This window comes from Chiloscyllium plagiosum, unplaced genomic scaffold (assembly GCF_037043375.1).
Source record: "Chiloscyllium plagiosum isolate Xiang-an unplaced genomic scaffold, Cpla_swu_hap1 HiC_scaffold_38, whole genome shotgun sequence".
Taxonomy (NCBI): Eukaryota; Metazoa; Chordata; class Chondrichthyes; order Orectolobiformes; family Hemiscylliidae; genus Chiloscyllium; species Chiloscyllium plagiosum.
In genome coordinates this window covers 48,883,781-48,911,670 of record NW_028270176.1, presented here as the reverse complement: position 1 = coordinate 48,911,670, position 27,890 = coordinate 48,883,781, and the positions used below count along the sequence as shown (strand labels likewise).

At 43.5% G+C, this 27,890-nt stretch overlaps 1 long non-coding RNA gene across 3 annotated transcripts in view; it reads left to right on the top strand.

Annotated features, from left to right (window-relative positions):
- LOC148139494 (uncharacterized) overlaps positions 1–27,890 on the top strand; it is a 1,679,690-nt gene that overhangs the window by 1,210,051 nt on the left and 441,749 nt on the right. Inside the window, exons 5-8 of one of the 3 annotated variants that reach the window (XR_015753553.1) lie at positions 581–689; positions 4,612–4,718; positions 8,062–9,023; positions 13,338–13,930. This is a non-coding gene — a long non-coding RNA (uncharacterized LOC148139494). Of the gene's footprint in view, positions 1–580; positions 690–4,611; positions 4,719–8,061; positions 9,024–13,337; positions 13,931–27,890 lie in introns of those variants that run through there. The other 2 variants (XR_015753552.1, XR_015753554.1) reach the window with 2 other exon arrangements.

Below are 27,890 nucleotides of genomic sequence, written 5' to 3'. Positions count from 1 at the left end.
AGTTGCACTGCATTTATTTCAGTGCAAGAGACCTGACAGGTCAGGCTGGTGGGCTCAGGGTATGGTTTTGAACATAGTACTGGGATATTACAGCAATTACAGAGGCATCACTCAGGGATGGATAGGACTAGCAGCTTAATGTTCCAGGGTATAGATGCTATAGCAAGAATAGAAAGGGGCCAACAGAGCAGGGAGAGACGTGTTTTTGATTAGGACAACATTATGCTTGGGCTTCGGGAGGATATTCCTGGGAGTACATCCAGGCAAGTTATTTGGTTGGTACTGAGAAATAAGAAAGGGATGACCATCTTACTGGGATTGTATTATAGACTCTCTCCCAATAGTCTGCGGGGAATTGAGACACAATTTTGCCAGGAGACCTCAGTTATCTGTAAGAATATTATGGATGCAATGATAAGGGGTTTTAACTTTACCAACATAGCCTCGGAGTGCTGTAGTGTTAAGGGCTTGGATGGAAAGGTATTTGTTCAGTGTGTACGAGAACATTTCAGATTCAGTTTGTAGGATGTACCTACTAGAGAAGGAACAAAACCTGACCTGTTTCTTTATTCATTCACAGGATGAGGCTGTCACTGGCTCGGCCAGCATTTATTGCTGCGTTTACCCAGAGGGCAGTTAAGAGTCAACCACGTTGCTATAGGTCTGGAGTCCCATGCAGACCAGACGAGGTAAGGATGGCATTTTCCTTCTCTAAAGGTCATTAGTGAACCACATTGGTTTTTCCAACAATTGACAATGGATTCCTTGTCGTCACTAGATTATTTTTTCCAGATATTTATTGAATTCACGTTCCAAAATCTGCCGTGATGGGATTCAAACCCGGGTCCCCAGAACCTTATCTGGGTCTCTGGATTAACTGTCTAGCGATAATTTCACTCATCACTCATCACTCATCTTAGGAAATGAGGCAGGGTGAGTGACTGAGGTATCAGTGGGGCAGCGCATCAGCACCAAAGATCCCACAATATTGTGGCTCAGTGGTTAGCACTGCTTCCTCTGCACCAGGGACCTGGGTTTGATTCCAGCCTTGGGAAACTGTCTTTGTTGGAGTTGGCACATTCTCCCCAGTGCTGAAAATGTGTTGCTGGAAAAGCGCAGCAGGTCAGGCAGCATCCAAGGAACAGGAGAATCGATGTTTCGGGCATAAGCCCTTCTTCCCATAGTGTCCAGATGCAGTATATGAGGTTTTGGGATGTGCAGGCAAATCTCTGCCTGATGTGAAAAGACCCTTTTGGGAACTTGGACAGATGTCAGAGGGAGGTGTGGCCGCATGTTTTACATCTCCCATGGCGGCAAGGGAGGGTCAAGGATGTGGAGCGTGGGTTGGTGGGAGGGTGTGGACCGAACAAGGAAGGCACAGCGGGAATGGTCTCTGAGGAACGCAGATAAAGGTGGGGAGGGAAATATGTCTCTGGTGGTGGGGTCTGACTTTAGGTAGCAGAAATGACAGAGGTTAATGTGCTGTATCTGGAGATTAGTGGGTGGAAGGTGAAGACCGCAGGGTTATATTCTTTATTGTGGCTGGAGGGGTGGGGTAAAGGCGGAGGTGCGGGAAGTGAAGGGTATGTGTTGATCAAGTCAGAGGAAATTTACGGTCCGTGAAGTAGGCCTTTCTGGGATGTCCTGGAATAGAATCCAAAGAGATTAAACAAATATATCACAAACAAAAGATTAACTGGACCAGAGAATAGGACCCCTTAAAGGTCAACAAAGCTGTCTATGGAACCACGGGGAGTGCGAAAGATATGCAAATATTTCACGTCATTTTTTACTGGAGAAGTATACGGAAGCTCGAGAGTTTGGAGAAATACACAGTGATAACTTGAAAAGTGTCCATGTTACAGAGGAGGTGGTACTGGATGTCTTAAATCGCATCAAGGTGGATAAAGCCCTGGAAAATGATCAGGTGTATTCTGGAACTTTCTGGAAATCTAGTGAAGTGATTGTTGGGCCTCTCCTGAGGCAAAAGTGAGGTCTGCAGATGCTGGAGATAAGAGCTGAAAATGTTTTGCTGGAAAAGCGCAGCAGGTCAGGCAGCATCCAGGGAACAGGAGAATCGACGTTTCGGGCATAAGCTCTTCCTGAAGAAGGGCTTATGCCCGAAACGTCGATTCTCCTGATCCCTGGATGCTGCCTGACCTGCTGCGCTTTTCCAGCAACACATTTTCAGCTCTCCTGAGGTATTTGTATCGTTGATAGCGACAGGTGAGGTGCCATTATTTTAAAAAGGTGGTAAGGAGAGGCCATGGAACAAGAGAACAGTGAGCCTGAAGTCAGTGGCAGGCAAGTTGTTGGAAGGGATTCTGAGGGACAGGATATCCATCTATTTGGAAAGGTAAGGAATGACAGGGAGAGTCAATGTGGCTTTGTACATGCACAATTGTGTCTCACTAACTTGACTGAATGTTTTGAAGTGACAAAGAAAATTGATGAAGCCAGGCGGTGAATGTTGTTTATATGGACATTCAACAAGGTTCCACAAAGCAGACTGGTTAGCAGGGTTAGATAACATGGAATGCAGGGAGAGCAAGCCATTACAAAACTGCCTTGAAGGTAGGAGACAGAGGATGATGATGGAGGGTTGCTTTGCGGACTGGAGGCCTGTGAGGAGCAATGTGCTGCAAGGATGGATATTGGGCCCTTAAATAAATGACTTGGATGTGACTATATGAGGTATGGTCAGTAGGTTTACAGAAGACACCAAAATTGGAGGTGTCGTGGACAGTGAAGAAGGTTAGTTCAGAATACAACAGGATCTTGATCAGATAGGCCACTGGGGCGAGGAATGGCAGACGGAGTTCAATTTAGATAAATGTGAGCTGTTGTATTTTGGAAAGGCAAATCAGGGCAGGACTTAATGGTAAAGTCCTGGGGAACATTGCTGAACAAAGAGACCTTGGAGTGCAGGTTCATAGTTCCTTGAGAGTAGAGTCACAGGTAAGCGGGGTAGTGAATGCAGCATACCCCCCCACCCCCCCCACCCCCCCCACCCCTCCCCCCTCCCCACCCCTCGCCGCCCACCCCTCCACCCCTCGCCCCCCCACCCCTCGCCCCCCACCCCCCCACTCCATTAGTTTAGGATTCCTTGTTGGCACGAACGAATTGGACCGAAGGTCTGTTTCTTTGATCTTAATAAATTAAGATGCATTCCTCTATTTTGTGGAGAGCTAGCTGAAGCACAGATAATTATCCTTGGAGCTGAGAAGGTGAAGCAGTGATTTCGATCTGGTGCAGATTTGGTTCCAAGGTCTTAAATTTGCAGAGAGAGAGAGGAATTGTTAACATTGTCACAATTTTTAGCAACTACTTTCAAGTAATTGGCAAATAATACAAGGTGAAAATGTGAACACTATTTTACTCAGTAAGTTCTGAGCATCTGGAACACTCTGAACGACACAGATTCAGCAGGTATTCTGAAACAGACTTGGAATTTACTTTTCAAGGAAAGATTTGGGGGGCTGTGGGCACATGGGAGGGGACTTGGGACAGACTTGCAGCATCTCCAGAGGGAGAGAGTACAGCCCCAATGGGCTGAATAGCCCCCAGGCCCTGTGCTCTGTGATACTGCTGTGAATTATGAAGCTTATCCCAGGGCAGAGAGAGGGATTAGCCCTCCACTCTCATCACAATCGGGCCCGGCTGATTGACAGCAGCTCTAGACCAATGGGAGAAGAGTCTGTGTGGTCCTGCAGCCAATGGGATTGAATGAGGGGTGTGGCCAGCAAGACAACACCTGTCCATGAGCTGTGCAAGTACAGTGTCACTGGGGGAGGGTGACTAGTTGTTAATGGAGACTGTTAATGGCTAACCATAGGTAGTGTGTAATGGCAGGCTGTGAGAACAAGGACTGGTGTGTGGGGTAGGGGGCTACGACATGACGTTGTTAACCTATGGTTAGCCACTGTCTCCATTGTAAGCTGTTGCCCACCTATATCACTCCACGATTGAAGCTGCCAAGGACACAAACCTTTGGAATATCCTCCCGAACCCCCTGTGTCCGCCTTAAAGATGTATCTAAAAATCGTTCTCTTTAATCAACGTTTCCATCATTCATGAAGCATTTTAGGAGATTTGTCAGTGTGAAAGGCTCCATACAATGCAGGTAGTTGTTGTTATTGTCTGACATCAGGAGAAACAGGGATGAGCCCTCTCTCTTTCATACCTGATGAACAACAGCAAAAGCAGGAAGCACTGAGCATGCTCCAGCGCACAATGGGCCTCGGATTATTGATGTCAGCGCAGGACCAATAAGAGTGGGGGAACGGGGGCGAGAGTTGCTAGTTGGGCCTTCAACCAATCGGAGTGAATGAGGGGCGGGACAATACTCAACCACGTGATAAACTTCACTGACAGCACAGTGTTGTTGTGGCCAAGGCATTGGAAATGTGTGAAGGTGCAGGGCAGGGGAAAGGAAAGACATATTGACCAGGAAGAGAAGGAAATTTTCATGGTATGGGATGAGAGGTTTTACAGAACTTAGTGCACATTGTAAAATACAAATTTGAAAATCCCAAATTCTGCACCATTTTCCCTCCCTATAATGCATTTTGCACTCCCTGAAATATCAACTGTGTGTTTCTCCCTCCACAGATACCATTGATCAATGCCAAAGCCCCATTGCCTGTGGAGAAGGTGATGTTTGACTTCCTTGTACAGCTGCAGTTCGTGTGGTGAAGGTGCTCCCACAATGTGTTTGGGTAAGAGCTGTTTTAGATTATTCACTCAGCGACAGTGAAGAGTTCACAATGTATGTGCAAATCATCAACAGTTTGTTTTTTTTTATCATGTTTATAATTCCACAGAAATACTATTGAGAACTTCTGACATAAGGCCACTGATGGGAATATTAGGTCAGGTGATCAAAAGAATTGCCAAATAAACAGGTTTTCAGGAATACTTTAAAGGAGGAAAGCAGGTCTGAGAGGGTTAGGGTGGGAATTCCAGACCGTGTTGTCTTGGTAACAGTAGAAACAGCCAGACAGGTGAAGCAATGAATAAACTCATCGTTGGGAGTCTGAAAGAAAATGAGTTGTCGGGGTCTCACAGGTTGTGTGGTGCAGGGAGACGGGGATGTTCGCAGCCAGGATTTACATCAAGGGTGAGAATTTTAAATTGTTGCTTGTTAATAGGAGCCTTTTGATGGATCAACTAGTTTTGGTACAAGTGAGCACTTGGGCAGTAGGGTTTTAGATACTCTTGAGATTACATGTAAGTTGAATGTGGGAGGCTGGCCAGGAGTGTGTTTGGACAATGAAGTCTGGAGATAACACAGGGATAGACGAGTATTTCAGTAAATGAGCTGAGACTAGGGTGGAGTTGGGTGATGTCACTAATGTAGGAATAGTGCTTTTGGAGTTGGGCTGCTCCTCCTCCTCATCACTCCCCCTCACCAAATCACATATTGTTCCTTGTTCTATCTGTCTGTCTTTTCTGGTTATGTCCTTCTCTCCCATTCTGCTGCAAACTAATATTTGACCCCACCGTTGTTGGAAAAACCTGCTCCATCCCAACTCTCCCTTTCCTTTCTTAATTCCTTGTAATTGGTGTCCCTTAAGGATCTCTCCTCGGTCCCTCCTGTTTCTCATTTACATACTTCCAGGAGGTGACATTGTCCAAAAGCACTGTGTTAGGTTTCACATGTACACTGACAATGCCCAGCTCTCCCTCACCATCATCGCTCTCCATTACTCAGTTATCAAACTGCTCATCACGCTCCCACTACGCGATTGGCTGCAATTTCCTGCAACGGAACGTTGCAATGGTTAAAGCCATTGTCTTCAGTTGCTGTTACAAATTACTTTCCCTTATTGCTGAGCCCCTCACTCCCACTGGGAACTATCTGAGACAGAACCGCACCCTTCACAATATTGCTCTCATATCTGACCCCAAGATGACCTTCTGATCAGACATCTACACAATCACAAACACCAGGAATTTCAAACTCTTAAAATGTTGCTTATCTCCACCTCACCCCAGCTCCATTGCTACTGAAACCCCTGACCTGTGTCAGTATTGCCTTAAACTTGACGAATCCAAAACACAACCCGTGATTCCGTGAGTGACCCAGAATCTGGTTCCAGACTCCCTCATGATGGGAAACATCGCTCAGTATTTACCCTGTCAAACTCCTTAAGAATCCTACATGTTACAATGCGATCACCTCTCATTCTTCCCAAATCCAGTAAGTAGAGACCCAATATCTTCAGCCTTTTCTTAAAAGATAATCCCTGCAATCCAGGGTTCATCCCAATCAGTTTTCTGTGAAATGCCTCTGATGAAATGACACATTTCCTTAAATAAAGGGACCAAAACTTCTGTCATTACACCAGATGTGGTCTCACTCGCACTTTATAAAGTTACTCTCAGGTAGATACTCCAAACAACTCCATTTAAACTTGGACAGATGTTGTTGGAAATGCTCAGCAGGTCATGCAACACCTGTGAAGAAAAAAATCAGTTAAAGTTTCTGGTCTGGTCACCCTTCCTCAGATACGTTAACTCTAATTTCTTTTCACAGATGCTGCTAGACCTGCTGAGCTTTTCCAGAAACTTCTGTTTCTCTTCCTGGTTTACAGCATCTTCAGTTGTTTCGGTTTTCATATCCTTTAAACTTGCCATCTCTCCTATAGAATTTGTCATTTCCACCTTGGTAAAAAGATTCATATTTGTTTGGTCTCCCCTACCTGGGAAAAAACAAACCATGACTAGTCACCCTATCATTGCTCCTCATAATTTTATAAAGTTCGATAAAGCCACCTAAAGTGTCCAGTGCTGCAGGGAAATAGCCTCAGCCTATTCAGCCTCTCCCTATGGTTCAAATGTTTCAATACTGGCAACACCCTGGAAAAACTTTTCTGAACTCTTGCAAGTTTCCCAACATCTTTCCTATAGCAGGGAGACTGGAATTGAAAGCAGTATGGGATTCCAAAAGTGGCCGAGCCAATAAACTGTACAACCGAAACATGATCTCCCAACTCCTATCCTCAATGCACTGCCAAATAACAGCTAGTATACTAAACACCACCTTCACTGACCTGTCTACCTTCAACCACACTTTCAAGGAACTATCCACCCACACTGCATGGTCTGTTTGTCTGTCAACAATTCCCAAGAACTTGTCATTAAGAGGTTTAGTCCTCTTCTGGTAACATCTTTCTGAAATCAGGGAGAACACAATTGAATGCAGTATTCTAAAACTGGCCTCACCAATGCCCTACTCAGCCACAACATGATCTCCTAATCTCTATACTCAGTGACAGGATCCCTACAGTGTGGAAGCAGGCCTTTCGGCCCATGAGACCATACCAACCATCGGAACAGCATTCCACCCTAACTCTGTAACCTACCATTACCCAAAGCTAATCCAGCTAACCTGCATGTCTTTGGATTTGTGGGCGGAAATTAAGAGCACCCAGAGGAAGCCCACGCAGACACACAGGGAGAATGTGCAAACACCACACAGAGAGTGGAATCGAATCGAATCAGCACATTCCATTCAATGTTAGTGTCCCAAATGCCACTTTCAGCACCTGATCTCCCTGAAACTCCACTTTCCAAGAACTATACAGTTGTTCTGAGCCCTCCAGAGGGAATTAAGGTGAGGAGGAGAAAACAGGAACAGGGTTGAGTTTTAGATCTATAAAATAACTCTCCATCTTCCCCCTCTGTTCCCCCCGTCTCTCCCGCTCTGTCTGCTCCCCCCTCCGTCTCCCCCCACTCTGTCCGTCCCTCCCCTCTGTCGGCCTGTTTTACCACCCCCCCCTTCGGCCTGTTCCCCCTTCCTGTCAGCCATCCCCCGTTCCCCCTGTCTGTTCCCCTCCTCTCTAATTCCACTTTCTGTCCCCACCCGTCTCTGTGCCGCCCTCTCTGTCACCCCCCCTCTTTCCCCAGCCATTTCTGTCTCACCCCTCTCGATCCACACCCCCCCGTCTGCCTACCCTCCTTCCCAGTCCCCTAGTTCTGTACTCCCCCCACTGCAGGGCAAATATCTTGTCTATTTACCGTATCCATGCCCAGCCTGATTTTAAAAATTTCTTTCAGGTCACCATTCAGCCTCTGACGCTCCAGGGAAAACAGCCTATCCAACCCTGGCAACATGCTATAATTCTTTTCTGATCTCTTCAAAGTTTAAGAACATCCATCTGATAGGAAGGAGAACAGAATGATATGGAATATTGATTCAGCAACTTTTGTAATGTCCTGTACAGCCGCAATGTGACCTTCCAACCCCTATACTCCATGCTCTGACCAGTAAAGACAAGCAGACCAACTGCTGCCTTCACTATCCTATCTACTTGCTACTCTACTGTCAAGGAACTATGAACCTGCACTCCAAGCACTCTTTATTTAGCAGCACTCCCCAGGAACTTGCTATTAACTGTATAAATCCTGCTAAAGTTTGCTTTTCCAAAATGCAGCAGCTTGCATTTTTCTAAACTGAACTCCTCAGTCCATTCACCCTTCTGATTCAGATCCTCTTGTACTCTGAGGTAATCTTTTCACTGTCTACTACACCTCCCATTTTGGTGTCACCTGCAAACGTACTTACAATACCTCTTATGTTCACATCCAAATCATGGATATAAATGGCGAAAAGTTGTGGATCCAGCACCGATCCTTGTGACACTCCACTGGTCACAGGCCTCCAGCCTGAAAAGCACCCTCTGCCTTCTACCTTCGGGCCAGTTCTGTACTCCATGCGATCTAACCTTGCTGACCAGTCTCCCATGAGGAACCTTGTCAAACACGTTACTGAAGTCCATGTAGATCATGTCCATGCTCTGACCTCAGCAATCCTCTTTGATACTTCTTCAAAAAAACTGAGTAAAATTCATGAGATATGATTTCCCATGCACAAAGCTGTTATTAGTATCCAGGATTTAACTCTGTACATTGGGGTCTGCGTTGCCCAGTTATAGGTGTTAATATTCTGGATGAAGTTCAAGTACACCAGCATTTTGTCAGTGACTCTGTATTGAGTCTTGTTAATGTCACCAATACAGGTGAGTTCCTTTTGAAAGGCAGTGCCTGTCTCTTGCCCACCTGGAAAAAAATGTAAGTGTCCTTACCTCTGGACTAGGAGGATCAGGCTCAGAGTTGAGTAACAGCATCTTTGAAGAGGCTGATTAGTAAACCTGCCCAAGCCACCAGGCCATGCTGTCTCCCAGCTGTCCCTGCCTGAGCCTCCAAACAGAACCTTCCTGTAGTTTCTCTCCTGTCAGACTCCCATTGCTCAGTTTGTCCATGATCCCCTCTTGCTGCTGCACTGATCCTGTCCCTCACTGACCTGTCCATCCCCCAGTGTCCCTCCACATTCATTCATTGTTAACAATCCCATTGTCCCTGTCCTCCAGCCCCGCCCCCTCCCGTCGATAGAGACGGCTCAGTGGTTAGCACTGCTGCCTCACAGCACCAGGTACCCGGGTTCGATTCCGGCCACGGCGACTCTCTGTGTGGAGTTTGCGCATTCTCCCCGTGTCTGAGCGGGTTTCCCTCGGGTGCTCCGGTTTCCTCCCACAATCCAAAGATGCCCGGGTCAGGTGAATTGGCCATTCTAAATTGCCCATAGTATTAGTTACATTAGTTAGGGGGAATGGGTCGGTCTGGACTTGTTTGGCCGAAGGACCTGTTTCCATACTGTAGGGATTCTGATATATTGGGCAGCAGCTGCTGTCAATCACCCGGACTCCTGTATGATCGGGAGCACGTGCTGTAGGAGGGGAGACCAATGCAGGAGGGGAGTATGCGCAGTATAGGTCAGTGCCTGGGAAGGAGGCTGTGGGTGTGAGGGATTAATCTATCATTAGCAGCTTCATCCCTCTGGGAGCAGAACCCAGAGGAATGGCCCTTTTCTTGCTACCCTGACATGTGATCAGACTATCAGTGGTGCAGCGTTTTGCAGAAAGTTATCAGAACTCTTTTGTGAAGATTCAGGGTTGTTATGGAAAGGGACAAGAATGGGCCTGCAATTAGAATTCTAATTTGGCTCATTTTAGTAAGATGGGTCTTGGCCAGAGTGTGCAGGAAGCAGTGTCTGCAGGATGGTTCTCATCAGGAGCTAGGAAACTGAATTCGAAGAGAGAGTGTGTGAGAACTGGGTGTGGAGGAAAGGAGTGGGGGATTGGTTTGGATTTCAGTTCACAGAAGAGAGAAATTGTGAGACTGAGGTTTAAAGCTTTGGGGGAACAAGGAAACTACAGTTTAATCTACAATTGTCTTATGAATTTCCATCCTGTATTAACAGTGGTAACTTGTGTGCTCTGTTGTATGGTACTGAAAGGGTGGATTTGCGGATGAGAAATACAAATTGAACTTCTAGGTCCTCACCTTCCTCAGTCTCCTTATCAATTACTGGCATGTTCTTCGTATCCTCCACTGTGAAGACTGACTGCTGTGTACTCTTATTCCTGAACCTTGCTGGGTAGGAATAACTGGGCACAGAAGTCTGAGAGGTCTTCTTTGAGTCTTTATTGATGAAACATGGCAGTTACCTGGATAGTGTACATGCAGAACACCTCCAGGCAGCATCAGGTAACTCCCTGCCTGTCCGATGTGCCGTTCCCATTCTTATACCTTTGTGGTTTGGGACTTTGAATAGAGACTGTCTCTCAGTATTCTCTCCATGGCAACGGCAGTTAGAAAGTCGAGTTCAGCTCAGCACTTTGTGGTTAAACCACACACACCTCCCCCACGCCCCCGTGGCTCCCTCAAGTATCTGACAGACGTTTCAGTTTCAGTGGGGTATCTATCAGGATTCTCATGTGGAGGAGCCGGTGTTGGGGTGCGGTGAACAAACTTATAAATCACACAACACCAGGTTATAGTCCAACAGGTTTATTTGGAAGAACAAGCTTTTGGAGTGTGCTGTGATTTGTAACTTGATCAGGTAACTCTATGGTAACAGTTAAGTGCTTCAACAATTACAGAGGCCATATGTTCCCCACACAATAGGTTCCCCTCTAGCAGTGTAAACTGCTATTCTGGCCCTGGGGATAGGTATTAATCACTTTTCTCCCCCAATCCCATCTCGCTTTCTGTTGATCTTTAAAGTTTTTCTAATCTCCTTGGTCTTTGGCAATTTGTATGCATTTTATTTCAGTTTGATAGACTCTCTTATTTCGTGGGTAAAAGCAATGACTGCAGATGCTGGAAACCAGATTCTGGATCAATGGTGCTGGAAGAGCACACCAGTTCAGGCAGCATCGAGGAGCTTCAGCAAAATCGACGTTTCGGGCAAAAGCCCTTCATCAGGAATCATGAAGGGCTTTTGCCTGAAACGTCGATTTTGCTGAAGCTTCTCTTATTTCCTGAGCCGCCCTTGGCAGATTATTCCTTTTCCTACAGTCCTTCTTTTTCCCTGATATATACTTTTGCTGAGCACTTCAAAAAATTGCTTTGATATTCCCCCACAGTCCGTCAACTTTCCCACCGTAAAGTCTTTGTTTCCAGTCTACATTAGCCAACTCCTGCCTCATCCTATTGTAGTCTCCTTTTGTTTAAGCACAGGATCTTGGGAGCGGATCTAACCTTCCAGCTTTCCATCAGTGTTCTAAGTTCAATCAGACTTATCAGAAGTCTTTTCTCAGATTACGAGGGGAGGCGATGTTTCCTGGGTGTTTTGGTTTTCATTGTCAGTGACCTTGGCTTTGTAATAAAGTACAGGGTATATATTCACAACAGCATACTCTGGACGCTGCCAATGTACGACGCAATCTAAAACCATAAATCACTGTCTCCCCTCAGTTTAAAATTTCAAAATCATTATCTCCTACACATTTCCTCACTATCTAAGCTTGGAATGCTAATCCACCTGACTATCTGTCATTTTCCGAAAATCTCCTTTGGTGAAGGTGGTGATTTTTGGATTCAGCTTTCCAGTTATTACCGTAAGAAGATAAGCACTGGGCACAGGAGAACCAGCCCCACTATTTAATATGGTGATGATTGAGCTCACATCGGTCTCAGCTGGATTTTCCCGCCTGCTCTCTCTCACCCTTCATCTCATTGCAAATTCAACATCTGTATCTCTTCATTAAATTGGCTCATTGTCCTGGCATCCACTGCATTTTGAATAGGGAATTCCACAGATTCACAACACATCGAGACAAGTACATTCTTCCTCATGAGAATAGAATAGAGTCTCTATAGTGCAGGAATAGAGTCTCTGTAGTGCAGAAACAGGGTATTCATCCATCGAGTCCACACCAACCCTATGATGAACATCCCATTCAGACCCACTCATTCCCTGTAACATTGCATTTCCCATGGCTAATTCTCTAACCGGCATGTGCATGGACACTGTCAGCAATTTAGCATGGGCAATCCACCTAACCTGCGCATCTTTGGACTGTGTGAGGAAACTGGAGAACTGCACGAAACCATGCAAACATGGGGAGAATGTGTAAACTCCACACAGTCGCCTAAGGTCCCTGACGCTGTGAGGCAGCAGTGCTAGCCACTGAGCTACCTCTTCTTAAAGCCGACTGCGCCTTAATAACCTCCCTATCCCCCAATTGGCTGAATCTATTTTCCTTACGTCAGAAATCAGGTTGTCTAAGCGGATGTCTCAGTAAATCCAAGTGACAGCCCACATGTCCCATGTGTCTGAATGGGGATCCGATACACAACATCCTCCATCCCACACTTTTCATTCACGTTCCAGTGACAGGGCTCCAGTGCCTGTATGAGGACTGCAACTCCCAAATTCCAAGGCAGGGACCACACGTCTGTGGGGAAACCTGGCACTGCATAAGTCCAGAATGTGGGTGAGTTTTGGAGCATGTGCTTTTGGGTAACTAGTGGAAAGTATTTCACACTGTGATTGTCTGGAGGAGGAACGTATTTGCTTGTAGTATTGATCTGTTGGAGGATCAAAGTGTCACCACACCTGCATGGGACCAAGTTACATTCCCAACTTGTCATAACACTGGAATCAACCAATGAGAAACAAAGGATGTGACCCATTCTCCCAGACTGCAGCTTCCTATTCTGTCCAGGATCTGCCACCTCCCTGTCTGTTTCCTTTGGTTTCATTCTGCTGTTACATTATTGACTTGCAGCAACTGAGGGAAAGGAAGTGAACCCAGAAAGGGTGCAGAGTCTCACCAGGGACGGGAAGTGGTGGCATAGACCTATTTGTCAACAATTCCATGAGAATGGGGAGGGTGTACAGTAGGGGGTAGTAGAGTCAGAATGGTGGGAGAGAGTAAGAGAGCTGGAGGGTTACAGCTTTGGGGGAAGAAAGGGGAAAAAGATATTCCAGAGAAACTAGAATTGTCTGCTCTGAATTTCTAACCTGTACATATTCCTTTATACAGGGTGTGAGATGGTGAAGATTTGCAGACTGAAACCTCAAAATCATGTGCAGATCGTGATTAAGTTAAACAACATTTGAAGAACCAAAGATAGAGAATCACTCAGCCAAAATCCTGCAACACCCGCCCTCCCAGCATTGTCGGTCTATCTGCGCCAAATGGACTGCGAATGGGTCAAGACAGCAGCTCACTACCATCTTCTCAAGGGGATCGAGAGATGGGGTATAAATGCTGGCTGAGCCAGTGATGCCCATATCCTGGAAATGGTTTCTATCTCTAGTTGCTGAAACCCAATTGATGTTACTGCAGGATGATAAGGAATGCTGAGTGCATCCTCCAGGAGGCAGCACCATCACATTAACCCTGCCTACACCCACACAGGAACATAGCAACGCCACTGGAACAAAAGGCAGTGAAACCAAAGAAGGGCTTAGATATAGTTCTTCGAGGTAAAGTCATGAAAGGGGATTGGAGCACAGCAGGAACAGGAGACTGAGCTGGATGGTCAGCTGTTTCCCATTGAATGGTGGAGCAGGACTGAAAGGCTGAATGGTCTCCTCCTGCTGCTATCTCCCAGGTATGTATATAGCCATGGAGCCCGGGTCGGAAGAAGGGGGCAGGGATTCTCCAGGAGATTGCACTTCCACAACAGTTTTCAGTGAGGGGTGGTTTGATGGATTTTATTTAACATTTATCTTTAACACAAGGTTTGTAAATTTTGGTTTTAAAATGTTGTAAAAGTTTTTTGCACAACAAATAAAATTAAAGAAAATAACTGACTATAACAGTTTTAAAACTTTCAACCTTTGTAAAACAAAATCCTGTCTATTCCCGGATACTATCACTTTCCAGCTACTCAAACTCCAGGGAAATATTCCCTCCCTGTCTGAACCTTTGGTTTGATTTAACTGCTTTTCAGTTCTCGTTCTATGAGCTGTGAAGCATTCTTTTTCCCCATTTCTCCGACCCAGAAATGTGATCACAGCAAACTTCCCACCATCAAAATCATCATTACGCCATTTTGCTTTTGGTTAACATATAATCACCAGCAGTGCAAAAGTGAGGACTGCAGATGCTGGAAACCAGAGCCTAGATTAGAGGGGTGCTGGAAAAGGGCTTTTGCCAAAACGTTGATTTTCCAGCTCCTCGGATCCTGCCTGACCTGCTGTGCTTTTCCAGCACCATTCTAATCTAGACACATAATCACCAGCAGTAAACCATTTGTGTAACCAATTGAATATTTCCAAACAAAGCCCATTATGGGCCAAGCAAACCATTATAAGTGACAGAGTGAGAAGGGACTAAATCAAAGTAGAGTTGTGCGGAGGGGGCAGTGGTGGAGATAAAGCACTATATCCCCTATGGTGCCCAACTCTATCTAAAGGCATCGAGAGTATTGATGCACACCACATGCTCGTTCTCCAAGGACACCTGCCATGTAGCCTCTATCCTCAATCATAGAATAGAATCCCGACAGTGTGGAAGGAGAGCATTGGCCCATCAAACCCCAGCGACCATCCGAAGAACATCACGCCCAGAGCACTCCATCACTGTAACACTGCATTTCCCATGGCTGATCCACCTAGTCTGCACAATCTTGGATCCTGTGGACAATTTTACACGACTGATCCACCTGACCTGTACATCTTTGGACTGTGGGAGGAAACCAGAGCCCCTGGAGGGGATGAATCACTGAATCCCCTCTCCCACACTGAGCATCTGAATGAGCTGTCCCCTGTGTGGGCTCACTGGGGTCTCGGCGTGGGGGGGCAGGATGAATCACTGAATCCTCTCTCACACACTGAGCACCTGAATGGCCTCTCCCTCTGTGTGGGCTGCATTTGAGTGAATCTCCCCCACACTGGGGGCAAGTGAATGATCTTTCCCCAGAGTGAGCTCGCTGGTGTTTAAGCAGGTCAGAGGACTCAGTGAATGCTTTCCCACACACTGAGCAGGTGAATGGCCTCTCCCCAGTGGGAATGCACTAATGTCTCCGCAGGTGAGAGATTTGAATGAATCCTTTCTCACGCATGGAGCAGGTGAAGGGTCTAAATCCACTGTGCTATCTCTGGTGCCTCAGCAGATTGTAAGATCGAGTAAATCCCTTCCCATACGTGGGGCAGGTGAATAGCCTCTCTACAGTGTGACTGTGTAGGTGAGTGTCCCACTGGGAGGGTTAAGTGAATTCCTTATTCTAATTGAGCCCGTCCTCCTGTTTTCTCTCAGTTATTATTGACAATCTCACACCAGAACCTGTTCCAGAGAGTGTTCCAGAACAGGCAGAATGGTCAGCTGCAGCTGGTCACCTGACCGGTCACTGGTCCTGAAAGGTTCACTCTCCACAGATGCTGCCAGATCTGCTGAATTGTTCCAGCAATTTGTTTTTTTTTCTGATTTCCCAGCACTTGCAGATGTTTAGTTTTCAAACACTCATCTTGTCTGTTGCAGAGGAGTTTATTGATGAAATTAGAGTGTTTTGAAAATTGTACACACCAGCTATGATCATCATGAATGGCAGAGCAAAGTTGAGGGCCTGACCTGTGAGGGGTTATGGTTGGAGTATTTATATTTACAAATCCATTCCCACCCTCACATTCAGTGTGAAATTGATGCAAAACTGAAGGAAATGAGTGAGTGAGCACCCACAGAATCATATGTATGAGTTGAATGAACCTGGCATGAGGAAAACATGACAACAATCACAACTAGTTAGAATCACAGAATCCAGTGGGTGCAGAAAGAGTCTATTCGGCCCATCGAGTCTGCAATGACCTACTCACCCACCCTACCCCCATAATCCCACATTAACCATGGCTCGCCCAACCCACCTAAATTGCACACTGCAGGCCATGTTAGCATAGCCAATCCAGTAACGTTACACATCTGTGGGAGGGTCACAAATTACATCCAAATGCTGGGAATTGTGGATGAAGGCTCACAAATACATGACTCTGACACAAAATAAAATCTGGGGGATACTGCAACCGGAAAAATTTCTGATTATCTCAGGAGGAAAAGAATTCAAAACTCGCGCCATTGACCCAGGGGGGGCACAGTGAAAGTTCCAGAGGTCTGGGAACCATCAGAAATGTAACAGGTTTTGAGCAAGGTAGGGGTGAGACAAGGACAAAAAGACAATCTGTCACACGGGGGATGGCAGGAGAAATTAAATGGCAGAAATGGTAGTCCCTCAAGGCCACGGGGAATGGAGTTTGAGCTGGGAAAAAAACAAGGAAAGGTGTGCAGCTGCCAAAGAAATATGTTAAAAAACAGATTATAAAAGCATAGAGGGCAGAGTTCAGTCTGACATTTTTACTCTCAATGGTGAGTACAAGAAGCTGTAAAGCCTGGGGAGTTCTATTACAGTCAGCATATACCCAGGATTGGCCAAGTGTGCTGTAACTTTCTGATAATTTTTTTTCTGACATTTGTAGTTCAAGTCTGATGACGATAGTAACTTTTCAAATTGGACTGGAGTTTAATATTCTGGAGAAATGTCAAATAAATCACATTAATCACATTCTGCAGATCTTAGTCCATAACCATGCATGTTCCAGCATTTCAGTTACATCCATGTCCTGCTGGTTGGACAGGACATACAGGGATGGTGACGGTGGTGTCTAGGGCATTGTAAGCTATAATTCTGTGCGTATGACTGTGTCAGCTTGTTGCTTGACTCGTCTGCGTTCCAGCTCACCCAATAAGATGTTGGCAGGGTGAGACACTACAGTTGGAGCTCCTCTGCTCGCCAGTTCCTTTCCTTTCTGCTTTTTAAAAAAAATATTTCTCTCTCACTCTCCCATTTGCAGACTCTGACGCAAGTGTCTCAACCTTGAATCATGACAATTTAAAAAAAACATGTCTCTACAAGAAAACCAATGGAGGAAAATATATTATTCTTGCATCAACTGCATTTTTAAACAAAAACAATCCTGTTCAATAAGCACTGTCTCATTTTTTCCTTCAATTCTATCAAGCGAGCTATTATATTTTGTCCCTCAGTTTACCGATCTTAATAAATATCCAATCAATTTCAGAGCAACATGCTGACAAAGTATAGAACCAATTTACCTGTTTAGGTTTTAGCATTAGTTATCAAGTCATTACCATTACAATAATTGCATAATACTTGGTCTGGGTAACAAGTACACTGAGGTTCACAATTTAATTTATTGACTGTTTGAAAAATGGTACGATATATCCTTTTTTTCAGGAATCTAAGAGTAATTGTTAAGGCATTTGCATGACAATAATTATAGTATGCTTTAGTTTAGTCTTGCTAACAACTACAGTGAAGTTTATATTTGAATTTAATCCAATATTCCCTAGTACCTATACAGTAATATAAAAATCCATTTTATTTCCAATCAACACACCTACAAAAGAATCCATTATTTCTGATGCAACGCGCACTGTTAAAAATATGACTTTTCCTCGTTTGAATGATTTGTGTAATCCCAGCCTTATAAATTTAGAAAAACCTAATTGCTTTCCCTGCAACAATTCCTGTTCATTTTTGCAGATAGAACAGTCAAATAGCAAGATGAAATTTATCATTATTCTTAAGTATGCTAATAGAATTTTGAAAATCTATATGTTGCTAATATATAATAATTGTTCATTTCAGTCCATAGAATATAGAACAGTACAGCACAAAACAGGCCCTTTGGCCACGATGTTGTTCCGACCTTTTATCCAACTCTAAGATCAAACTAACCAACATGCCCTTCATTTACTATCATCCATGTGCCTATCCAAGAGTCGCTTAGATGTCCCTGATGGATCTGAATCTACTACCACCACTGGCAGTGCATTCCACACACTCACCACTATCGATAAAGAAACTGTCTCTGACATCTCCCCACAACTTCCCCCATTCATCTTAAAATTATGCCACTTTGTGGGGAAAAGTCTTTCATTGTCCACTCTACCCATCTCTCTCATCATCTTCCACAAAGCTATCAAGTAAACTATCATCCTCTTTCACTGCAATGAACAAAGTCCCAGCTCTGTCAACCTTTATTCATAAGACATGCCTTCCAGTCCAGGCAACATCTTAATAAATCTCATCTGCACCTTCTCTAAAGCTTTTGCATCCTATGTCTAATGAGGTGATCAGAACAGAACACAATATTCCAAGTGTAGTCTCACCAGGGATCCATCGAGCTGCAGCATAACCTCGTGGCTCTTAAACTCAATCTCCCCGCTAATGAAAGCCAACACATTATGCACCATCTTAACAACCCTATCACCTTGGATGTCAGCTATGAGGGATGTATGGACGTGCACCCCACGATCCCTCTGTTCCTCCATATTGTCAAGAATCCTGCATTTAATCTGAATATATGCATTCAAATTTGATATTCCAAAATGAATAACTTCACAAATCACAAAGAACTAATCCCTTCAGAACACTATTGGTCACCGTGCTCCAAGCTGAAAACTATCCATTTAGTCTCACCCTGTCTTCTATGGGTCAGCCAATTTATTATCTAACCAGGCGGGTTTCCCTATATCCCATGCCTCATTACTTTCTAAATGAGCCTACCATGGGGAACCATATCAAACACCTTGCTAAAATCCTTATACACCACATCCACTACTCTGTCCTCACCAATGTGTTTGCCACAACCTCAAATAATTCAATGAGGCTTGTGAGGCATAACCTGCCGCTCACAAAGCCATGCTGACCATTTCTAATCAATCTATGCTTTTCCAAATAATCATAAATCCTGTCTCTCAGAATTCTCTCCAAACATTTGCCCACAACTGATGTAAGACTGTCTCATCAATGATTCCCAGGATTATCTCAATTGCCTTTCTTGAATAAGGGAATAACATTTGCCACCCTCCAATCATCTGGTATGACTCCAGTGGACAGTGAGGATGCAAAGATCATTGCCAAAACACAGTAATCACTTGCCTCCCTTCTCATAACAACCTAAGTTATATCCTTTCTGGCCCAGGGGACTTATCTATCCCCATGATTTTTAAATATTTTCGGCACATTCTCCGCCTTAGCATCAACCTGTTCGACCATATCAGCCTATTTCACGTTGTCCTCACAAGGAACAAGGTCCCACTCACTCGTGAATACTGAAGCAAAGTACTCATTAAGGACCTCCCCTACCTCCTCTGACTCCTGGCACAAGTTTGCTTCACTATAAGGGGTATAAATGTGGAATTATGTCTCAGCACTGAATTAATGTAAAGATATTGCAGTGTACAATCACTCGACTACTTTGAATATTGAACTGTATTTTAACTGAGAGAACACAGTTGAATTGATTTGATTATAGTTCACTTCATGCTAACATTTATTGTATTTTGAACCACAATAAGAGTCTCCTTTTTGCATATATGAAACTTACTTAAATTAATCACACGTTTATGTGAAGAAAATAGAATTAACATCTGCTTGTTCCTTCCTTTATCAATGCCTGTTCATTTTGAAATTGTGGAAGTTGTACATTGTTGAAAGGAAGGGAACTTGTCTTCGGCTGAATATTCACATTGAATGACTGATGCATTTTTAAAATTAAAGTACAATGATCACGCAGATTTGTCAATGTGTCTATGAAAGAATTGTCATGAGATTCCTCTTCATTTAAGACTATCATTCATTTATTCTATTGTTATTGTAAAATATTGTTTAATTTCCAGTCCATTACACACAGAAAGTACCTAATTAATTCCCATTCGAATTACTACAATAAACAGCTGATTAGTTTTCATTTGTGTAACCACTTTAAACATAATATTGCAGTCCTGCCGTCCTGACTGGGAAAATTATGAAAGGAGCCTGTGGAGCTGTGGCATTGTCTCTATTACTCGACCCGAGGGAAGGTTTCAAATCACACCTTCACCAGAAATATATCAAGAGCTATCTGAATGGTGATTAGAGAGTACCTAAGCACAGACTGAGTTTCTTTTCAATCCAACATTAGACCTGCTTTTATCTGTTATATCAATAATCACAAAATCTGATACTTATTTGTGTCAGGTTACCAAGAAATATGTGTTGGAAAATTCGCTTTAGCCACTTTGCTTTTACAAAAGACTTACATCTGTCCCTGTTTTCTCTAACTGAAAGAAATCTGAAAAGGATTTTCACTTTTACGAAAAAAAAGGGGAGGTGTTTCCCATATAAATTAATGCTCCTTCGATCTACACCTTTTCAGTTTATGTATGGTTTCATAATAACGCTCTATTTTCGGATAGTGGGGATACCTGTATCTAATTCTGTTGCTTATATGTTCCTGGAGAATATTTGAAAATGTTGCAGAATTAAAGATTACGATGTCTAAGTAATGAGATTGATCTTTTTTGTTGCAAAGGGGCAAGTCCAAAAAATTGAAACACATTAAACATTATTCTCTCGTGCTATAAATTGGAAATAAAGTTGATATCTTCTTCAGTAAACTAACAAATGCTACCACCTATTACTTGTCAGTCAGCTGATTGCCTACTTTGTAACTAAATGTTGTGATTCATCTAAATATTCCTCTGTCCTTGGATCAAAGTGAATATGTAATTGTTGTTCAGTTTATGAATTGTCAGAAACTTGTTTTATTTTTCCATTCACCTGTTCATTTTGACCGTAAGATTGAAATGCTTTGAAAATATTGGAGTTTGTTCATTTAAAAATAAGGTTTGCACATCTCTCACAAATCTCACTTCTTGTACTATGATTCAAGAATGTTTTCTGGTGGAATTCTAGTAAATACCAAACATTTGTTGGTTCCAAATAATGTCTTTAACACCCAGTTATCAATCTGTTATTAATGTTTCAGCTGTTACATTGACATTGATTAGGTACTCATTCAGAGAGATCAATTGACAATTATAAACTATTTGCAGGATTATTGAATTGAGAAAAAGATATAGACATGGAAACATTTTTTAGAAGGAATTGCTTTTTCATTCAAATGTGTAGGCTGTTCAAGAATTCTATATCGCCTTCCATTGGTTTTCTTGTCGCGAATGTAAATGTATAATTCATGTGAATTTTAATGTGTTCTTTATTTAGAAATTTGTATCAGATTTAAGAAGAAAAAGAGGAGCAATTAACATGAAAACTTCAGTGAATAGAAAGCACAGTAAATTAAATTGACAGAGTTAACTTCTGGTATTGTCTCTGAATATTCAGTCAAATATTTCTAATGGCAAGAGCGTGGTGCCGGTAAAGCACAGCAGGTCAGGCAGCATTCAAGGAGAAGCAGAATCGACGTTTTGGGCATAAGCCCTTCATCAGGAATCTTTTCGATATTCCTGCTCTTTGAATGTGCCTGCACTTCTCCAACACCACAGCTTTCCTAACTTTCTCCAAATATGCTTAATGAACATGAACTGAAAATGTTAGGATCAGCAGTTGAACAAGACCAAATAAACACATTTTTTTGCAATATTTATAGTGAAAACTTGTTTGAGAACGTGCAGCAAATAAGATCGAACAACATCTCTTGCTGTTAGAACCCTTGGCCCTTCATAATAAATAATAACCATGCTTTGAACAGCCAGTGTGGTGTATAACGACTGAACTGAAGTACCAGAGGACAACGATTGCATTTATTGAAGGGAATGATAACCAGATCCTTACTGTGATAGTGGGGATTGATCTCAGAATCAATAAAATTTTACTGTGATTATTCCACTGAACAGTAATTAGATGGTCATGAAGATCTTTGTGTGGCTTTATGTGCAGTGTTTTGTTTGAACATTGATATCAGTAACATTGAGATATTTTACAAGATTGACAATTAACAGTTAAAGATAAGTTTTAAATGCAACATTTAAAAAAATTGTCAGTTATGTTTAGCGAAACACAATTCTATGTTTATGGAATCCCTACTGTGTGGAAACAGGCCATTTGGCCCAACAAGTCTACACTGACGTTCCAAAGAATAATCCACTCAGCACCATTCTGCTCTCAGATTACTGGACTTTTACCCCTGACTAATGAACATAACCTACACATCCCTGAACAGAACGTGCAGCTTAGCATGGCCAATGTACCTAACCTGCACATTTTTGGATTGTGGGAGAAAACCAGAACATGCAAACTCCACACAAACATGTGGCCGAGGATGGAATCAAATCCAAGTGCATAACATTGTAAGACACGAGTGCTAACCACTGATCCTCTGTTCTCAATGCCCAACTGCATGTTCAAGAGGTCTATGTAGCTGTTCATTGGTTCTCTTGTCAGATACTAATTTATAATTCATATCGCTTTTATTGTGGCCGGAATTTTGAGATTTGTCTCAAAGTTATGAAGAAAACGAGGAGCAATTAATATGAGAACTTGAGAGAATAGAAAACACAGTAAATTTAAATTACAGACTGTGAGAAGCAAAGCTCACTCACTTCAATAATTTCAGCCCAAGACAAGATCTGAAGCAATCAGTTTGTTTATTAGATGCTTGCAAGCGTGGTGCCTGGAATAAGGCACACAGCGTTTAGCAAATACATACCTTATATAGGACTCACTACTCCAAACCCGGTGCACATTACTATTGTTTCTCGCTTGCCTTATCCGGCCTTGTACATAATAACGTACAAGTCTTACTTGGCCATTTCACCACATCCTGCTGTGGCCCATTGTTAGGTATATCCTCCTTCACTATTATCTACTTTCCCCCCTTGTGACATTTCCTCCCTTTCCCCAACCATATTGATCCTTATGAACTTTTAATTGGGGTTTGTTTTTGTGTTTTTGCAAAAGTGGGAAACAGATGTTTATAACTACTGCTTGTACAAGCATATCTGGCTTAACCTACATCCTCACAGCACCTTATCTCCTTGTCTGTAACATCTACCATTGCTTGCAGGCACGTTTCATTCTTGTAAGCACATTTTAGCTAATACAAAAACAATTATATATTTCCTTCACATAGTTTTCATTCTTGTTGACTCAGCTCTTGGTTGAAGCAATTATACACTGGTGTGAGTGCATAAACCTTGCATAAATAATTATGATTGCAGAAGTGACACTACTTTACCTATATCCCAAAATTTCCCCCTTTTTCTTTAATTACAATTTGTTATCTTCTGCATTTTTTCTTTTAAGCATTGCCCCCAAAATTCGCAAGCATCATTCTGGAGATTTCATCCATCTTGGTCTCACTCATCCCCTCATTATTTAATCGACAAAGTTCCTCTGCCTGATTCCATTTTAGGGGTATCTGTTTTACTAAGGCTGTCTGAATCAGTCTTTGGGTGAGTCCTCGTTTATAGGGCATGATACAGCAGCCAATGGCTACCAATACCCCGGCTACTACTATCAGGGAAGTAAGGATGGAAACCACCACCCCCTTCCATTTTCCAAACCATGATTCACGCCATCCCGTGAGAGATGTATCTACTCCTGAATTCTCAGCCAGTTCCTCTGCTAAGGTAGTCAATCCCCTTAAGGCCCGAGTAATTGAACCATCAGGTTCAGTGTTATTAGGAATAATGGTACAACAGCTTCCTCCTAACATCACACACACACTTTTTCCGCTAAAATCATATCAAGGGCCATTCTGTTTTCCCATGCCATCCTACTTGTTGCATCAAACTGTTCTGATATTCCTTTAACCGCATCTCTTGTATAATTTATAAATCGCTGTTGATTATAGAAAATGTAATTTATCCAATGTACATTTTTATTAGTTGTTGCCTACCAAAAGAGAGCTGACTCAAAGCCTGCTGCAATCTGGTTACGAGCCTTGAACTCATCAGGTACCGTCCTAGGGAGTCCTACAGAATCGAGATAAATCCTGTCATCAAATGAAGTGTCTAACAGTGATCTCTTATCCCTTCCCTTTTTCCCTACTAACTTTTCCTTCTCAAATGCCAGGGTAAATGGAATTACCAATTGTACAATTGCACATATCCCTCTCCAATCCGGTGGTAGGGTGGGTCTCAATATTTTGCCACCACAGTACCACCACAGACCCGCTCGGGGAACCTTTGGTGCTGAGTAGTTCCCTCCCTTCTCCGTTTCGGAAACATTCTTAATCTCTGAACATACTTTCAGCTTCCCCAAATCTCTAGACTGACTTGTATCTCGTCTATGCACACACATCGTGTGATTTCCGACTGCAGCTGAAAAAGTAGGGGGTCTTTTGAATCTTTCTTCTCCAAGGGAGCGAACATCAGAGATAGGGAGGTACAATTCATATCATTCCATGCAGTCTTATCCTGTTACAGGGCTATCATACATTTCAAGCCCTTCCTGTCTCGCTTACACCCGAGCGGAAAGGGAACCACCTGGGTCACTGGCCTACCGGAGGCACATGCATAGCAATTGCTCTTGTTCAGACTTTTTACAGTATACTTTACCCATTCAAACCAGGTGTTTGCATCCCCGTACCCAGTTTGTATTTCAATGGTCTGTTTCAAGTCGTTTATCTCTATAATTTTTACTAGTTCAGGATCATCGGGAGGGGTGAAAGGTTGTAACTTATTATCCAATAGTTCTGAAGAAGGGCTTATGCCCGATTCCTGAAGAAGGGCTTATGCCCGAAACGTCGATTCTCCTGTTCTTTGGATGCCGCCTGACCTGCTGCGCTTTTCCAGCCACACATTTTCAGCTCAGTATCCAATAATTCTGCCCGTTTTCCCTGTCCTACACTATTTTGAAAACAACAGCCCTAGAAATCCTTCCCATTTGCTTACATTTCTGTCCCAAATGTTTCATCTAATTGTATCTCATAGGTGCTCCACCCCCACCCCGAGAATTGCTTTGTGCCATATGGTTTTCTTTATCATTAGGTATATTGGGTTACGCTCTTTATCGGGACAATCGAGAGGTGATCGGAAGATGGCCCTGTGTATTGTGACAAGACTATTATACCAAGTACCATCCCCAAAGGACTTAAGATGTATCTCTGAGCTGCGGTACTGTCTCTGATTATCTACATCCCCACAATTTACTAAGCTACATGCATCAGGTCTATTACTTGCGGATTATCAGACTCAGAGACCGTTAATAACACATATGAAAATTATATTTGACAAAATCCCATTACTAAGTGAGCTAGCATCATAACTCTAAGCATCCCCAGCATTCTAAACATTGTGCTGAAGCACAAAAAACCTTAATACACAATCCTACAGAAATAATCCCGCGCCTGCGTCGCCTCTGTATAATCAGTTACTCTAAGTCTCTTCAGCCTGAGTTTCAGCGCGTCTTGCGTTGATTCGGCTGTCCAGACTTCTTCCTCACCTGGAGATTTCACTGGCCCGAGTGTAGTGAGTCCAGTCTTTCTCCGCTGTCCTTATTGTCGTTTCGGTAATCAAAGGATCCTGATACAGCCCTTCCCAGTCCGGCTGCAATTTAGTCTCTGTCCATGATTTTGCCACGACCCAATCTCCTGGCCGCATGGGATGAACGGTGAATTCAAGGGGCGGAGTCTGTGCCAATAAACTCTGTTTCCTGAGGAGAGACAAAGAGGTGGACAAGCCCAGAATATATATTTATTTAGAACAAGTCTTTAGTTTCGGGAATTGTCAATTCTCTGTTCGTTCCCAGGTAAGGGAACGAATATGATTTCATAGGGGATAGTCCCAAATCTTTCCTTGGGGCTGTTCATACTCGCAAGAGAGTTATCGGTAAACATTTGGTCCAAGGGAGTCTGGTTTCTATTATCAATTTAGAGAGCTGTCGTTTGAGTGTTTGGTTCATTCTCTCAACCCATCTTGATGATGGTGGGTTCCATGGAGCATGGAACTCCCAGGAAATTCCCAACCTTTTCATTATCTCCTGTCACAGTTTAGAGGCAAAATGAGATCTTTGGTCGGATTCTATACCGTTCACTGGCCCATATCGGGGAATTATGTGCTCTAATATTGTTTCAGACACCACACTCGCAGTGGCGGTAGCTAGGGGGGTATCCCTCAACCCAACCAGATAGTTGATCTACTATGACCAGCATATATTTTAGTCTTCCTACTCTGGGTAGTTCAGTATAATCTACTTGTATACTCTGGAAGGGTCTGAATCCTGGGTCTCTTCCTCCCGGGGTCTATTTTCTCAAGACTTTCTTATTTAACTTTCTGCATATTATACATTCCTCATATATTTGTTTAGCAATGGTATATATTCCTTTACATCCGTATTCCCTAAGAACTAAAAGATACGTTGCTTGTACTCCCCAATGGCTGCCTTGGTGTAGGACAGCCATAATTTCTCGCATCGTCATTTTGCTTAACATTTCCCGTCCATCAGGTAACATCCATTGCCCGTCTGCTGTTTTTTGCAGCCTCAAAATCTTTCAATTATTTTTCTTCTCGTTCAGTAAATATAGGAGCTTCCGGGGATCAGGGACAATAGGTATTAGGGAATGAATCAGCACCCCTTGTGGGTTCAGGGCGGCTTCCCTAGCCACTTCATCGGCTAATCTATTCCCCCTAACTTCTGGTTCATTTCCTTTCTGATGACCATTTACATGCACTACCGCTATTTCTCGGGGGTGGAGGGTGGGGGGGAGGGGGGAGTAATAGGGACTCCAAGACCCGTTTAATCAACTCCTCATTTGCTAATTCCTTCCCCCGGCTATTGATCAGTCCTCTTTCCTGTCATATCTTTCCAAACGTGTGCACAACACCAAATGCATATTTAGAGTCACTGTATGCTGCTCCCTCTTTATTTTCTAATGCCCTAAGGGCGCTTTCCAATGCATAGAGTTCGCAGGTCTGAGCTGACCACCCATTTGGCAACCTTCCTGCCTTTACCACACTACCATTTGTCCCGTCTACGACTGCATACCCATTATGTCTTTTCCCTTCAGTCACCCGGGATGATCCGTCTATAAAAAGTCAGGCTCCTACATGAAGCGGAGCATCTCTCAGGTCCATGCGGACCTTAGTTTGGTATTCTATAATGTCAAGGCAGTCGTGCTCTGGATTCTGAGGAGATTCTCCTTCCCCTTTCCAAAGAAAGGCAGCTGGATTTAAACAATTGTCCGTGACCAACACTAAATCATCCTTTTGTATTAATATTGCCTCATATTTCAGAACCCGCGAGTCTGTCAACCATCGCCCAGCTTTTTGGTTTAGGATCATTCTCACTTGGTGTGGGGTGCTTACTATTAGGACTCCCCCAAATGTAAGCTTCCTGCTTTCCTCCACCAACAGTGCAGTGGCAGCCACGGACTGCACACACTCAGGCCACCCCCGGGATACTGGATCCAATAGCTTCGAAAGATATGCTACTGGCTGTTTCATTCCTCCCCACCTCTGGATTAATACTCCCAAAGCCGCTCCCTTATCTACGGTAGCAAAAAGATGGTAAGGTTTATCTCGAGAAGGTAAGGTTAACATGGGGGCATGGATTAGATCACTTTTGAATTCTTAAATACTTCATTTTCCTCTTCTTCCCAACTCAGACACTTTGGTTCCTTCTCTAATAGTTTGAGATATAATTTTTTCCTCTTTTGAGCGTAAGAATCAATCCACAATCCGCAATATCTCGTTAAACCCAAAAATTACGTAATTCCCGTTTGGTCCTGAGCAGTGGAATCCCCAATATTCCCTTTAACCGTTCCAGGCTTATCTTTCGTTTTCCCTCAC